The 17733-nt window shown below is 38.8% G+C and overlaps 1 long non-coding RNA gene across 1 annotated transcript; it reads right to left on the bottom strand.

Annotated features, from left to right (window-relative positions):
- Window positions 1–15045: 15045 nt before the first annotated feature.
- LOC132433240 (uncharacterized) lies at window positions 15046–17509 on the bottom strand. Its single transcript, XR_009521096.1, has 3 exons — window positions 17396–17509; window positions 16180–16226; window positions 15046–15135 (listed from the first exon to the last, which is right to left on the bottom strand). It is a non-coding gene; the product is annotated as an uncharacterized lncRNA (long non-coding RNA).
- Between the last annotated feature and the right edge of the window lie 224 nt (window positions 17510–17733).

Below are 17733 nucleotides of genomic sequence, written 5' to 3'. Positions count from 1 at the left end.
TTTATTCCTCTAGGTTTTTGCGTGCACCATTTTCTCTACCAGAAACATTCCTCACTCCCTTCTTCACTTGGCTAATACTTAATATAAAGACAAACGTAAATTCATTTATGTATCATCAACATTGCACTAAATGCCTTACATTTATTATGTTTTTACTCCTCACAATAACCCTGTGAAGGAGGGGTCCGGTTTTGTAGATGAGAAAACTGAGATTTAGAGAGGTTAGGCAATTTGTTCAAGGTTATCCAGCTAGTAAACTAGTGGAGCTGGGCTTTGAACCCAAGAAATCCAACTCAGGAACCCATGTGCCTAATCACTGAAACGTACTGCCTCATGAAGACTCAGCTCAACTGTCACCTCTTCCAGGAATCTTTCCTTGTTGCCCTTACTTATGGGTGCATCTCCTGTGTTCCCACAAAGCACACGCACATGCCTATCTCCATCATGGCCCTTGCCATTCCCTATTACAAGCGTGTGTTTGTTTGTTGGTTCCTTTTTTTCCCCTAAGCTGTGAGCTCCCTGAGGGCAGGAAGGATTCCTTACATCCCTGAATCATCAATCCAGAGCACAGTGCCCAGTATTCAGTAGGAGCTTGGTAACTGTTGAATAAATGGAGGCATGAGAAAACCTAATATGTTATTGGTAGGATGTTGGATGAGGCCAGAAAACAGAGGATCTGGGCTAAACCTGTGCAGGAAGCTTGGGGTCAGACCATGAAGAGTGCTATGCTCAGTTTAGAAACTTGCAAGCAACAGTCACAAAATCCTTTATTCTTTTCACATCCATGGATATTATGCTTTTCAAGGTATAACTCTGCAATGGGAACACTAACCAGAGTTGTGCTAGCACATGTTTAATAGCTGCTTCCTTCCCTTTCCCTGCCAAAGTTCTGATGTGTTGTATTTTTTTTAATTTTATTTTTAATTGAAGTCTAGTTGATTTACAGTGTTGTGCCAATCTCAGCTGTACAGCGAAGTGACTCGGTTACACACCTATAATGTTGTGTTTTTTTAATTACTTAATTTTAAAACCTTTTTCTTTTATACTGGAGTATAGTTGATTAACAGTGTTGTGATAGTTTCAGGTGTACAGCAAAGTGACTCAGTTATACACATGCAATGTTGTGTTGTTTTTAGTTACTTAATTTTAAAAACTTTTTATTTTATAATGGAGTATAGTTAACACTGTTGTGATAGTTTCAGGTGTACAGCAAAGCGATTCAGTTACACATATACGTGTATCTATTCTTTTTAAAATTCTTTTCCCATTTAAGTTGTTACATAATACTGAGCAGAGTTCCCTGCACTATGCAGTAGGTCCTTATTGGAAGGTATAGTTAGGGAGTTTGAGATTGACATGTACACACTGCTATATTTAAAATGGATAACCAACAAAGTTGTGTTTTTTTTTATTTCCATGGTGTACACGCTTCTGTCACTGCCAATTTCTTTTTTAAAAAAATTTATGTATATATATGTATATGTATTACTGAAACACAGTTGTACAATGTTATATTAGTTTCAGGTGTACTACTTAAGGATTTGATGTTTGCATACATTATGAAATGATCACCACAATAAGTCTAGTAACCATCTGTCCCCATATTAAATTATTACAGTATCATTGACCATATTCCTTATCTGTCACAGTCCATTTCAAGCTACCAGTGTGACGTTACTGAACGTGGATATGGGAAGAGATTAGATCCACAGTATTATGCCATTAAAAAATATTTCCCCCACACAGTTACAATAGACGTAAATGACCTGAAGAGCATAGGTAAGAGTAACATGTAGTGAAATAATTAGGAAGCAATGAGTTTTGAGTGTTTATTACCTTTGTTTTTATTATGCCGTTAAGTTTATGTAATTTGATTTTTAATAATGACGGTGTTTAACAGCTGGCTTACAAAATTCCTTCAATTTTAACAACTGGCTCTCATGATTGGATAGGAGCTGACTCCTCCACACCACTGTCATTACTCCCTTTCCCTACAGATTCATGCCAGCCCAGTCTCCTGGGACTGGTCTTCTTCCTAAGCAGGTCACTTATACGAAGCCCTGGGTCAGTGGCTTTCTGAGGCGGCATTAGCTCTCTCGTTGCATGTTCTAATCTTTGTGAGCCTCGCCCTCAGTACTCAAGTCTTTCTTTGTTTGCAACAACCAAGGTGTCCTACACAGACCACCAAGCCTCCAGACACTGCTTTTTGTCCTGAAAGTGTTTCCTTCTGATGCCTTCTTGACTCAGGGTTGATCAAATCATACAAGTTCTGCTCTGCACAGTGAGGCGCCGTTCACATGTGGACTGCTTGCTTGACCATCATCACATGCTACATTGCTTTGTTACTTACTTGCCCCACACTACTGTCTCAATATGTGCCCTGGCATTTGCACTTGCTTTGACTCTATTTCCTGGTTCTTCTATCCTGCATATGCTCTTACTTTTGGATCTACCTTTGGATTCAAGGTTCCTTTTGCTTCAACAGCTGAAACCTGGCCTTATTCCATGATCTGATTATACGGCTGTCTGGCTTCCTAGCTTTGGCCTTGCCAACCACAACACTCAAATCCAAATGCTGATAAACAGCAACATGAGAAAATGACCTGACTTAAGCAGATATTACTGTTTTAGTGTGATCAATATCTGCCAATAGTTGCAAAAACCACGCCTGCCTTACTTCTAAACAACTCCTGGAGATTCAAGACTGCTGAGAGCTCTGAAGGGGGCCTAGGTTAAAATAATGGAGCAGCTGAATTAAACAAATGGCAGCTCTTCCCCAGCTGTCAGTTCAAAGAAGGTTCAGAGGAGATTGAGTAAACATGTAGGTCCTTTATCAATTGAGTTTCTCCTTGCCACTGCTCAGAGGAAGGACATATGGGATAAATCTAGGCTAAGCATTAAATGGTTTTGAGACGCACAGTCTTATACTTTTCTATTCTTTGAACCTAATAAAATCAAGGCTCTTCATTAAGAAAGGGGGCTTGGCATTTCTCTTTGTGTTCAGTTGATATTAACACTGGTAACCTAATAGTGATACAAAACTAATGTGAACAGATTTCAGCCTTGAATATTCTTGAATGATTTAGGAATCAATTTGCAAAAAATCACAAGGGAAAAAACATGCTAAAAAAATTCAGTTGGTTCTCTCAATGGGAATAAAAACTTTTAGTTGTTGGTTTAGGACTCATGTTGTTGGTTGGAGGTGAGGACTTTCTCAAGTGCCTCAGGCTTCATTGATGCTCTGTCCCTGCTTCAAGGTGACTGGGGCAGTTCCCAGACCAGGAAAAGGTTTCTGAGCTTATCATTGAACAGAGAGAATCCTTAATAACTCAAAGATTGATTTTCCCACATTCCAGGAGAGCAGTTATGTTTAATGACATACTAAATAACTTCCCTGGAATAGGAAGTTGGTTTTCTGAAGAACATTTCGATTCTCAGACTCTTTCCATAGAAGGAGAATTACCTTAAGTCTTTTCCTGGACAAGGTAGGGTTGGTAACAACTATTCCAAGAAATAAATAAACAATTGAGTGAAGTTAGAGAGCTCTCTGAGTCTTACCTTCCTACCAAAGAAAAGATGCCCAGCAGGGCCGGCTTTGTAGATATATGATGTGTACACACAGAGTCCTGCACTTAGAGGGGTTCTGCACTTGGCTTAATGCTGTTGCCATCTTGGAATTCTTAATAATTTTTTCCAGGTTCATTTTCATTTTTCACTGGGTCCCACAAATGATGGAGCTGGTCCTGATGGCAAGAGAGGTGGAAAAAAGGCTTTCAAAGAGGTCTTTGGTTTTTTTGTTTTTTTCTGTGAGGATGCTCCAGGACAATACTGAAAACATGCCTTGAAAAAAATGTTATAGTTTTTATTTATCCATCCAGGCAAGAGTAAACTGAGAACACGGCAATCACGAGTGGTGTTATAAACATCCAAGTGCATGTAACAACAAACATTTGTATGGTGCTCATTACCACGTGCCAGGCTTTGCATACATTAGCTCACTTAATCAGCATTTTATCCCCATTTTGCAGTTGAAGATAGGAGGTACAGAGAGGGTGAGAAAATCACCAGAGTTCACATAGATAAGTAAGTGGCAGAACCTAGATATAAACCAAGGCAGTATGGCTTCAGAATGTTAATGTAATGTTTCTTCTTTCTACTAAATGGAATAATGACATCAGTTTGCTGAGAGATGCTTTTCAGTATTTCTGATTGTTCTGGTTATTACTTTTGAATTCAGAGAAAACTGATTAGCTAGGGCCCTTTAAGCTAAGGCCCTTAAGTCTACGTGCACTTGGAAACTAATAGTGAAATGCACCATAGGGCAAACACATCCTTTCCTTTGGAACATCAACTACAGACTAGGTACTAAACATATCACACTTCAGTGTCTCATGACTGGCGTTCAATTTTGACTCAAAAGATTTTTAACTATGCTACTAAGCTTACATGCCAGAGGCCACATGTTCATCCTTGGATATTTACACTATACTTTATTCCTTTCAAGGAATTGGAGATTTGGCTCATACTTGCTGGATATGTTAAATGATCCTGTAAAGCCATTTTTACATTAAAGACTCTTCCTCAACTTCATTTTTTAAAATCTACGTAGGTACCAGAGCATATTGGTTGAAAGGATGGGCTCTAGCATCCTGTGGCTACCTTTCTGGCCCTGAGATTTACTTCTGTAATAAGGATAATAAAAACAGACACCTACATGGCTGCCATGAGACTAGGAAGTATCTTGCACTCCCCAAAACATGGTTAATACTCAATAGAGGTAAATAATTGTTTGATTTATAAAAACTGGTATAGAATAGTGCAGTTATATCTTAGGGATAAAAATTCTTTGAGCCTCAGTTCACTCAGCAGAAAATAAAGTTAATAACACCCATCTCACAAGGTGTTCTAAGGATTAAATAATATATATGAAGTGCTTAGCACAGGGCCTGGCATATAGTAATTTCTTACTAAATGGGAACTTCTTTATTCTATTTGAATTTTTTGTCTGTAATGTAAGTCTAGGTCATTTCACAATAGAATTTGGGACCCAGTATAAAACCATTCTGTTTTTAATAATATTTTTCATCTTTTTCTTCTTCGTAGGTCACATTCTGTTAGGGGAATGAGATAAATATTGGTTTTTACTCTGCACTGATACTTTTTTGTAGTAATTATGCCCTTTAACAATACCCTTTGGAAAATGGTTCTGATGAATCTAGGGGCAGGACAGGAATAAAGACGCAGACATAGAGAATGGACTTGAGGACACGGGGAGGGGGAAGGGTAAGCTGGGACGAAGTGAGAGAGTAGCATTGACATATATACACTACCAAATGTAAAACAGATAGCTAGTGGGAAGCAGCCGCATAGCACAGGGAGATCAGCTTGGTGCTTTGCGACCACCTAGAGGGGTGGGATAGGGAGGGTGGGAGGGAGACACCAAGAGGGAGGGGATATGGGGATATATATACGCATATAGCCGATTCACTTTGTTATACAGCAGAAACTAACACACCATTGTAAAGCAATTATACTCCAATAAAGATGTTAAAAAAAAATACCCTTGGGCTTCCCTGGTGGCGCAGTGGTTGAGAGCCCACCTGCCGATGCAGGGGACACGGGTCTGTGCCCTGGTCCAGGAAGTTCCCACATGCCGCGGAGCAACGAAGCCCGTGCGCCACAACTACTGAGCCTGCACTCTACAAGCCCGCGAGCCACAACTACGGAAGCCCGTGTGCCTAGAGCACGTGCTCCGCAACAAGGGAAGCCACCGCAATGAGAAACCCAAGCACCACAACGAAGAGTGGCCCCCGCTCGCCGCAACTAGAGAAAGCACGCACGCAGCAAGGAAGACCCAATGCAGCCAAAATTAAGTAAATAAAATAAATAAATTAATTAATTTAAAAAAAACTACAATGAGGTATCACCTCACATCAGTCGGAATGGCCATCATCAGAAAGTCTACAAATAATAAATTCTATATTTAAAAAATGCGTTTATTTAGGGTGTGGAGAAAAGGGAACCCTCCTACACTGTGGGTGCAGTCATTGTGGAAAACAGTATGGAGGTTCCTTAAAAAACTAAAAATAGAACTACCATATGATCCAGCAATCCCACTCCTGGGCATACATCCAGAAAAGATGAAAACGCTAATTTGAAAAGATACATGCACCCCAATATTCATCGCAGCACTATTTACAATAGCCAAGACATGGAAGCAACCTAAATGTCCATCGACATATGAATGGATAAAGAAGATGTGGTACACATATACAACGGAATATTACTCAGCCATAGAAAGAATGAAGTAATGCCATTTGCAGCAACATGGATGGACCTAGAGATTATCATACTAAGTGAAATAAGTCAGAAAGAGAAAGACAAAAATTATATGATATCACTTCTATGTGGAATCTAAAAAAATGATACAAATGCATTTATTTACAAAGCTGAAGCAGACTCATAGACATAGAAAACAAACTTACGGTTACCAAAGGGGAAAGAGGGGGTGGATAAATTAGGAGTTTGGGATTAACAGATACACACCACTAGCTATAAAATAGGTAAACAACAAGGACCTACTATATAGCACAGGGAACTATATTCAGTATATTATAATAACATATAATGGAAAAGAATCTGAAAAATGTATATATGTATAACTGAACCACTTTGCTGTACACTTTGCTGAAACTAACACAATATTGTAAATCAACTATACTTCCATTAAAAAAAGCTTTCTGAAGTTAAATATTATTGAAGAATATCAGATGTGTTAAAATGGACCCAACTGAGGTCATTTGGCAAAGACATCAAATGCTTTTAAGGAGAAACTCACCATAAGAGAAAGGAGAATCTGGAGTGGTGATGAAGGCTGTACACCTCTAGTGATTAGAATGGAATGGAGGAGGGTTGGGTCCTGGATGGGCTATATGAACTTAATAAGGAGGCTTTAAGATAACACTGCATGCACATGTATGTGTAAGCATGTACATTCTGGAGACCAAAGTCATGGAAGGGCTAACTTAAGAGTCCAGTACTGAAGTGATTTGGGGTGTCCATAGCTGGCCTAATATGGAAGGAGAGCCATTTGCCCTTGCACTTGAGAAATTCTTGCACGCTGGGGCAGCAATGAGTCAGGTACTTCATGCTCTTTGCGGGGAGTTTGGAGTCATAATTTCCTGCAATAGGGCAGGAAAAAAGACATAAAAGGCATACAGATTAGAAATAAGGAAGTAAAACTCTATTCACAGATAACATGACCATTTACATAGAAAATCCTATGCAATCTCCAAAGGGCTCCAAGAACTAATAAGCGACCTTGTAGCAAGATTGTAGGATACAAGATCATATACAAAAATCAGTTGTATTTGAATATACTAGCAATGAACAGACATTGAAATAAAAACATCTACAATAACATAAAAATATGAAATATTTTAGAATTAATTTGAAAAAAGATGTGAAAGACCAGTACGTGGAAAACTACAAAACGTTGCTGACAGAAATTAAAGAGGAACCAAAATAGAGAGATATATTATGTATAGAGATTGGAAGACTCAATATGGTTAAGATAGCAGTTCTCTCTAAATTAAAATATAAATTCAACACAATCTCAATCAAAATCTTAGCACTTTTTTTTCTTTTAGTAGAAATTGATAAGCTGATTCTAAAATTTATATGGAAATGCAAAGGACCTAAAGTAGCTTAAACAATTTGAAATAAGAGAACAAATGTGGAGAACTTACACTACCGGATGTCAAGGTTTATTATGATACTATGGTACTCAAGACAGTGTGGTATTGGCATCAAGGAAAACAAATAGATCAATGGAACAGAATAGAGAGTTCAGAAATAGATCTACACATATATGGTCAATTTTTGACAAGGGAATAAAGATAATTCAGTTTAAAAGGATAATTTTTTTCAACAAATGCTGCTGGAACAATCAGATATTCATCTGCAAACCTCCATACTGTTCTCCATAGTAGGTGTATCAACTTACATTGCCATCAACAGTGTAGGAGGGCTCCTTTTTCTCCACACTCTCTCTTGCATTTATTATTTGTAGACTTTTTGATGATGGCCATTCTGACCAGTGTGAGGTGATACCTCATTGTAGTTTTGATTTGCATTTCTCTAATAGTGATGTTGAGCATATTTTCATGTTCCTATTGGCAATCTGTATGTCTTTTTTTGGAGAAATGTCTATTCAGGTCTTATGCCCATTTTTTGATTGGGTTGGTTGTTTGTTTGATATTAAGCTGTATGAGCTGTTTATATATTTTGGAGATTAATCCCTTGTTGATAGCATTGTTTGCAAATATTTTCTCCCAGTCTGTAGGTTGTCTTTTCATTTTGTTTATGGTTTCCTTTGCTGTGCATAAGCTTTTAATTAGGTCCCATTTGTTTACTTTTGTTTTTATTTTCATTACTCTAGGAGATGGATCCAAAAATATATTGCTGCGATTTATGTCAAAGAGTGTTCTGCCTATATTTTTCTCTAGTAGTTTTATAGTATCTGGTCTTACATTTAGGTCCTTAATCTATTTTGAGTTTTTTTGTATATGGTGTTAGAGAATGTTCTAATTTCATTCTTTTATGTGTAGCTGTCCAGTTTTCCCAGCACCACTTATTGAAGAGATTGTCTTTTCTCCATTGTATATTCTTGCCTTCTTTATTGTGATTAATTGACCATAAGTGCATGGGTTTATTTCTGGGCTCTCTATCCTGTTTCACTGATCTATATGTCTCTTATTGTGCCAGTAACATACTGTTTTGATGACTGTAGCTTTGTAGTATAGCCTGAAGTCAGGGAGCGTGATTCCTCTAGCTCTGTTCTTCTTTCCCAAGATTGTCTTGGCTAATTGGGGTCTTTTGTGTTTCCATACAAATTAAAATTTTTTTTTTCTAATTCTGTGAAAAATGCCATTGGTGATTTTATAGGGATTGCATTGAGTCTGTAGATTGCCTTGGGTAGTATGGTCATTTTTTTTTTTTTTTTTTTTGTGGTATGCGGGCCTCTCACTGTTGTGGCCTCTCCCGTTGCGGAGCACAGGCTCCAGATGCGCAGGTTCAGCGGCCACGGCTCATGGGTCTAGCCGCTCCGCGGCATGTGGGATCTTCCCGGACCGGGGCACGAACCCATGTCCCCTGCATTGGCAGGCGGACTCTCAACCACTGCGCCACCAGAGAAGCCCCAGTATGGTCATTTTAACAATATTGATTCTTCCAGTTCAGGAACATCATATATCTTTCCATCTGTTTGTGTCATCTACATACTTCTTTATGTTATAGCTGCAAACACATTTCTTACCACCTCTACAAGCCTGAAAGATTCTTGAAGGTAGTGACCTATGTATTTATTATTTAGCCCAGTGTCCCAGTGATGTCTTAGAGAATGTCTTATAAATACTAACTGTATATATACACAATAAATATGTTCAACTGAGGATTTTTTTAATAACTGAGGATGGCCCAAGGGTTGAAAACATTTTGTTGTATTTAAAAAATATGAAACTTTTCCTGATTATGGTATATGCAACCTTCATATGCATAAGATTGGGGAGTTATTTCCCTTATATTTAGGTTGCTTAATCTCTTAACTTGTTATGTAAATACCTTTTGTCTGTGATCTCTAGAGACATTTCTCATTACCTAAGTACTAGAAGCTATTGTTTGTAGTGGATTTGTAATTGTTTGATGATCACCTTCATAATGTGTACACTTACATCTTGAGCAAAAATAGCAAAAAGAGTCAATGATTATATTATAGAGAAAATAACAAAAGTCTTTTTCTGGAACATTTCTTCATATTTTTTGACATCTTGTTGAAATAAGGAAATGCAAGCCCTATCTAAGAAATAGGCCACTGATAGAAACCTGAGAATAATTTTGTTGCAGAGTTAAAGTGAATTAGAAAATAGGCCAAGACGAGAGCTTTAGTTCAGTTTCAAATATCTGACAAAATTGGGAAATTGGATAAAAGGAGTTTAGGAAATTGTACTGGATGAAAATGTACTGATGTTTTGTATTTGTTCCAACGTAAAAGCATCTATTTCCCTCACAGAGAGATGGATACATAATGGTTTCAGATCTAATGGAAGTACTCATTTCCAGGGGTATTGTAGTTTTGAAATGGGTGTGTTTGAGGTTTCTGGGTCTAATTTCATATTATTAAAATCTGAAATTACAGAAGCCTTTCCGAAGTAATCCTTGAGTTTCAGAATGGCCTCACGGTGCACCATGAGCTTGTTGTGTACAAAGTTTGAAGGGCTTGTTTGCAATACAATCCCTTTTGTTACAGCCAGAGCTATATCTTAGTTTTTGCCTTTCCCATGGGCTGGGTTTCTTCCTCTGATCAGCCTCAGAGCTTAGCCTGGGTGATGGAGTGACAAACACTGAAGGTTTCAAAAGCAGATAATAGGGCAGAGATGACAAGGTCAGGGTTTGGAGGTAGACTTGGGTTTGAATCCTAATTCTATCACATAGGAGCTCTGTGGCCCTGGTTCAGTTGTCTAGCTTCTCAAGCTTCATTTTCCCCATCTGCCAAAGGCTGCCATGAGTGTCAAGAGCTTAGCGTGGTGCCTGGCACAGAGAACACACACTCAAAATGTATGCTAGTAGTATTAGCAACCAGAAATTATCTTAGTTTTACTTCAAGAAAATAGCCCTAGCTGTGTGCCGAGGATAATTTTTTTAAATTGATAGTGTGGATGTCGACATTTTTCTTAGAAACATTTCTAGAGGAAATTCCATGGTTGTGTATCTAAAAGGCCTGCCCAACTTTACCCAAAAGATACACAGTATCAGTGCCTCCAAATAGATACACCAATGGTGTTATGGAACCCCAGATATTGTCCACTCAATTCACTGTGGGCAGGAAGAGGATCTATTTTTAAGAGGAGGGAAGAGGACTATAACTGGTTAAAAATAGGATTCTCCTCCATCTTCTCTCTGCCACTTTTCATCCGTCATTTTTCCGTCCACCCCATTTTTCCTGAAGTCCTCTTATCACCTCTGTTCACCTCCCCCTTCTCTTTGTCTGCTTTAGAATCGGTACATACTATGAAAGAAAAAATACTTGACACTATCCCCAGAAAGTCAGTGGTGGGGGTAATGCATTTTTAATCCTAATCACCTGGTCTCCCTTTATTTGGCTGCCAGAGTGGGAAGGTTTTTTTTATTATTCAAAAAAGTCCTCTTGCTGGTGCTCACATATGACTAAAAAGGTTAATAAATTTCAGACTCTGCTTGGTAATCCAGGGAGATAGAACTCTGCAAACACAGACTTTTCTTTTTAAGTTGAATCTGACATTATGAAAAGCTACCCCTCTCTTCCCACACTCAAAGTATTTATCTAGGCTTTAAACACTGGGTAGCAGAAGTGTGGCGAGGGAGCTAACATTAATCGTGGGTCTGCATTGCAGAGGGAACCTCACTCACATTATCTCATTTAGTGTTCACGACAGTCCCATGGGGAAAGCATCACAGTTCCCATATTTCATAGGTGAGAGCATGGGGGGCTTCAGCGTGCCCCGTGAGGGAGGGATTCACTCTAGTGCAGTTTCCCTAAGCACTGGTGACCCCGTGCAAGGTTTACCCATCTTACTGCAATACCTTGATATAAGTGCTTCTCTGCTCACCATACAGTGCCAATTATGATAAGACATAGCTTCCAATTCTGTCCACCCTCTCTGGCCAGTCAATTCTTGGGACCATGGTCAAGTGCAGAATCCACCTTTCTAGGAAAGGGTGCTGGGAAATTGATATCCCCTCCCTCAGCAGTATAACCACAACATTGATCTCCCCAAATCTCTTTCCTTTGCTCTGATTACATAGAGGCAGGTCTGCACATTAGTCCTTCGATGCTGGGTGGTAGTGGGGGGGATGATAGTGGGTGGCAGGCCCAGTTCTCTGAGCTGGGACCTCTCAGTACACCCTGTGGGGCAGTGGCAGGGAGACATGGTTGATTTGCTCTTCAGTTATAATTCCGAGACAAGTGCATCATCTACACATAGATTATCGACTTTAATTCTTATCAGAACTCTATGAGGAAGGTTCTGTTTTGATCCCAGCATAGTGTAGTGGTTACAGACAAACATGGGCTCGGGTTTGAATCACAGCTCTTATACTATTAATGTGAAGTCCAAACAACTTGTTGTCTCTGTGACTTTTACCTTCCCATGCCTCAGTTTCCTCTCTGTATGATGGAAGAATAATAGTACTTACCTTTATACTGTTTTGAAAAGCAAATGAGATAGTTTACACGGTAGGAAGTGCTCTCTATTATCTCCATTTTCCAGATGGGGAAACTAACACCCAGATGGGTTATATAACTGTCCAAGGTCACACAGCTAAGCAGCATTTCAAAACCCATGCTCTTAGCCATTATTCTGTGGTGGGACTTCTCAGGGTTTTTCACATCTTGGCACACATGGAAAATGATATTACTCATATGACATTGGGGAGAATGAATGGGACAGCTCAGGGCTTGAGGTAATTGGTCTCTGGGTCTCCTACCACCCCAAGCTCCTTCTGGTCAACTGGTACTCTGCTGTACTGGAACAGAGGATTGGAGCTCCAGGCCAAGGATGTCAGTAAGTCTTCCTGGAGAAAATGAAGACTTAGCTGGAAAAGTTTGTAAAATTCAGTAGTGAAGGGAGGGGGTGATAATGGGTGAGAGAGACTGCTTAATTTTCTCTTCTGAAAAATGGAGACCACAAGAATATCTATTTCACAGGGTACTTAAAAACTAAATGATGGCTTGTATAAGGAAAAGCCTTTGTAAAATGTGATAATTTTAGCTTAAGAAAAAAGAACAAAATATTTGAAATCATAAGAGTGATCTGGGGATAGTGGTTACGGAGATGGAATATTTCTACCAACCATTTACTTGGGGAAAGTTACAGTTTAATAGGATAGACCTCCCTCCCTCCCTCCCTTCCTGCCTTTCCTTCCTCCTTTTATCTTTAACCAAATAAAAATGGACATTAGCTTCCTCCAAGGATTCTTATGAGGCTGAACCTATTTTCATCAAGTAACTGGAGCAAGTGGGAATAAGAACAAGAATCCTACAAGCCCAAGTAGGTGTATCTCTGAAGTTCAGACTAGTTTGGCTTTATCTGAGGAAATGGCATGTCAGACTGTCTCTATAACATGGGCATCTTTGGTGAGGATTTCTTCTTGACAGGTAAGGCAGCCAGGCACAAGCCAGACCCAGAAACAAAGCTTTGGTCAGTGGAGGGGAGCGATTTAGGACCATCAGCCAAGTTGTCTCCTCCCAGGGCCTGATGTCCAGTGTTGACATTTTCTTTCCTGAGTTTAATGTAAAATTCAAGTCAAGTAACTTGCACAAATGCATCAATATTTTAAAAGCTACCAATCTTACACATGAAAAAAGGCAGCTTACAATCTTCAATAATCTTTAATGTAATACATATTCATTATATGATATATGAGCCCTCAAAGGAGAAGGTCCTGTTGTCTAGAATTCTAAGTGCTACACAATGGCGGCTTTGGGATAGGTAAACACCACATATTTGCTTTGTAAAACCATCACCGAGTGACTTCAGCAGGTTAACTCTGAAAGTCATCACAACTTTTTGTCTTTCATAATCTGGACAAAGCTAAAGGAGAGAATTTTCTCTGATGCGACATTCTTGTAGTCAGAGTTTTAACCAGATACCCTCCTTGAAATTTGACGCTGATGTTAGAATGCTCATTAGTTCTGAAAAGCTGACTCATTCTTTGTGGCTGAACTCAAATGTCACCTCCTCTGTTAACTAGTCCCCAACACCTTGAGCAGGGTTAATTGCTCCCAAGGAGCTTGGTACATGCCTCTATTATGGCATCATTACCATAATGCTGTTTGTTTACCCAATAAACTATGCACTCCTTGGGGGTAGGGATGGTTCTCAGCATGGGAGGCACTTACTTGATGACTGTGGAATTAAAGAGTGTATCTATCGTAGAGAGTATGTTTAAAATATAGATAAATTTGTGCACTTCTACAGACTCAGAAAAAAAAATGTTCAAGAGACTGTTGCCATCCAGATATAGAACTGAAAAAAAAACCCTCAAGAATTTTAGGAAGTTGTCATCTTAAAATCTTATTAACTGGAAAGGTTCAAGAAAGATCAACAATATGCTGAGATGAATGAGTGAAGATTTTTGTGTCATCTAGTGTGTGTTTGATTTATATCTATAGTTAAAGCTAGAAGTCAGGGGAAAGGAAAGGGATGGGTTTGAAATTGATTGATTGACCTCTGACTGCTAGGTTCTGTATTAGATGGTTTCCATGACATGATTTCCCTTTGGGTACCACCCCCCCAGATCCCCCACCCCAGTTGGTTGGGTCCTATTAGCTCCTTTTGTCAAATGGGAAAACTGAGTTTTGGAGGTTCAGTAATGTGAACAAAGTCTTTCCATCTAGTAAGTGACTAAACCAGAATCTGAACCCAAGTCTGAAAAAAGTTCTTAGTGTATGTCTATATGTGTTTAAAAAAAAAAGGGGGAGGAGAACTCAGCAGTTACTAAGATAATTCAGGACAGCCCTCACCTTGTAGCCTACACTTTCACCCCTTAAATATCTAAGGAAAAGGGTCAGGCGGGTGGGGCTTGAAGTGGGCAACACACGTGGTGCTTAAGCAAGTGGACTCAGAGTCAGAAACCTCGGTAGAGAGCCTGGCTCTCTCACTTTCTAGCGGTGTGAACTTGGGCAAATTGTTTAATATACTTGAGCCTCAGTTTCTCTAACGATAAAATGTAGAAGTAGGTGGAGGGGACTAATCATCATTTGTAGCTCACAAAATGTTGTGAGAAAGAAATGAGAGAAGGCACTCAGCACTTAGTCAAGGGCTTGGCACACAGTAATGCTCAATGCATTCTTATCATAATTACTCAAATGCTCTCTGTTTCTTGCCCAAAGTCAACAGATAATTGCTCATCTTCCTACTTTCTTAATTCAGCTGTGCAATCTTAAAGTGGAAGAGAAGTCCACTGAATTACCTTTGCCCTGTGAGCTGCAGCCAGACAATGGGATTTGGACTCATTTGATAGGAGTTTGGTTCTCGGTTCTGCTTTGTGATCTTGAGGAGACAGCTCACTCAGTTTCTCTGGACTCAGTTTTCTTATCTGTAAAGTGGAGATCAAAACTACATCTATCATACAGAATTCTTTCCAGGCTTACTTGACCAGTGGTAAGATAAGGCGCACATGAAAGGGCACCTAACCTGGTCTGAGAAGAGTGAGGAGAGTCTTCTTGAATGTAGTGGAGTCCAAGTGGGTCCAACTCCAAAAAGAGAGGAGCCTTGTAAACTAGGACACACACTTATGCCAGTAATAATTACGCTATCATTTTAATAACATAAGTATATGTAACTGATATTTAACCTTCTTTCAGACTACATTTCCCACTCCACTGGTTTCACTTTCTGACTTAACCTTTGAATTTCATTAAACTTTTAAGGGGAGGAATACTGTGATTTGGGTTTTTTTTGGTGTTTTTGTTGGACTCTAATTATCTCCAGTTTGGTCCATCATTTTCTTGAAGGTGTTTCTAGTAGAACTTTATTATTCTGCTGTGTCTTCAATTATCAGCTGTGTAATGCAAGAACCCAAATAAATATAGACTGTGTAATTCTTTCTGGCTTTCATACTGAATGGGATAAGTGAGTGTGTGTGTGTGTGTGTGTGTGTGTGTGTCTGTGTGTGTGTGTGAGAAAACACATGTATACATCTTGGATTTGATCCTGAGTTACTCCTTGGGTGTAAATAAGACACTGAAAGGCACATTAACTTTTCCAGGTCACCAGGGTTTTCATTAGATTGCTGGACTATAAATAGTTCCCTAGTGGTGGAGTGCAAATGATGTACCATTCCTTCTTCCCCCCCCAGAGAGCTTAGCTACCAAAAAGCAACATTCACTTGCAAGTGTCTGGCTCACTGTGTGCCAGTATTGTACAGAAGGTCAAATTTTGGATTAACCTTTGAAATGGAAAAAAAAAATCAACAAGGGTGTCTTTGTGAACATTTTGTTTCTTAAGGAAAACTATTTACATGGAATTTACCTAGTGTACCACATAAAAATTCTAAGCATGGAATATCTAGCACAGTGTACAAATTTATTTCCCTTGAGTTACTTAAATGTCATCATGTTTGGTACAAAATTGGAAATACCTCATTTTGCAAATATTCTTGCCAGAGCTTCTCTGCCATGGTGCCATCTGCATAGAAAAAGATAATTGAGTAACTACTTGGTGAATACAAACACAGAGCCAGCCACAAGAGATAATTCAGAATGCCTTTTCTGTTTTGTTATCCTTTAAAGCAAGATTATCTGTCCGAAGAATTTGGAAAATTACCTCTACTGTTTCCAACTGATTTTGTCTAATCTGTTTCTGTGAGATCCACTGAACACACTATGCTAGGATAAAGCGGATTTGTTCGAAGAATAAGATCTGATGTTTGGCTGAGCTTATCAAGTTTCTACTAGACTATAAGCTACTCAAGGACACAGACTGTATTGCATTTATCTTTGAATCTCTCCTGTGTCAGGAATGTAGTAGGCATCCTCTAAATAGTTACTGATTTAAATTCAGTTTATTATAAAAATTATAAGAATCATTTCTGGGCCTCCTAAAAATCAGATAGTGTTTGAAAAATATATTCCTGGATGTTCTTTTTTTAAATTATGTCTGGTTTTAGTTTCCTGTGGGGAATCCATGTATGTTGTGGAAACTTGGGTATATATTTGTGATAGAAAATTATGGATTCTGACAAGGAAAGCAGTAGCAAAAATTGTTTAATATTTGGTAAATAGGGGTAAAACAAATGAAGACATGTTTGGTCTAACAGAATTCATATAGATTAAGAGTTTTTGAGAACTGTTTTCATGGATTTGGTACATTATACAGTTTGTCTTACTTTTCTCTTTCGGCAGTTTTATTACCAAGTAAGCCTGAAAATGAGGCGAGGAGATGCCTCTGTGTGTGTGTGTGTGTGTGTGTGCGCGCGTAAACAAGAGCTAAATGAAATTTCACACCAATAAGATGAGTTCTGCTTAGAATGATGATAATGGCTATTAATTGAGAGCCTAGTATGTGTCAGGCTGTCTTTAAATCAATAACATATTTTATGCATACAAAAACCCTATGACTTAATCATTTTTCCAGTTTTAAAGATTAATAAGCTGATGTTCAGAGATGTTTAATAACTTGCTCAAGTTCACATGGTAAGTGGCAGAGCTGAGATTCAAACCCCAAACTCTCTGGCTAGTAAATTGGTATTCTTCCCACGTATTGTACTCAATGCAGGAGGCACCTACGCATGGTGATTCTTAACAGTGTCAAAACATCTTTTTTCTTTTGGGACACCGCGTGCCTGTAATTATTACCTGTAGAGTCTTTCTTGGAGCCTTAAGGCCAGATTAGCACTTTGTTTGTGTAGAGCAATAAAACAGTACAATCTCAGCCTCCAGTACTGGCACCGTTGTCAGCAACTGGACGGAATTGAGTCACCTTGAATAAAAGAAAAAAAAGTGAAGTGAGAGGTTGTTTAATGCTTTGTCTTTTTTTTTTTTTTAACACAACTAATTAATCAGTTTGAATTCTGAGTAGAAAGAAACAAATGAAAATGTTATTTCACTTTTCAAAGTATGTTGAATCACTATCCTAGAATTTTTACCATCAGGCAGTAATGAACAAGCACAATGGAAGAGCTACAGTTGGAAGA

The sequence above is a fragment of the Delphinus delphis genome, chromosome 11 (genome assembly GCF_949987515.2).
Source record: "Delphinus delphis chromosome 11, mDelDel1.2, whole genome shotgun sequence".
NCBI lineage: Eukaryota > Metazoa > Chordata > Mammalia > Artiodactyla > Delphinidae > Delphinus > Delphinus delphis.
Note: the sequence above shows the minus strand (reverse complement) of the source record. Positions and strands in the feature narration are given on the sequence as shown.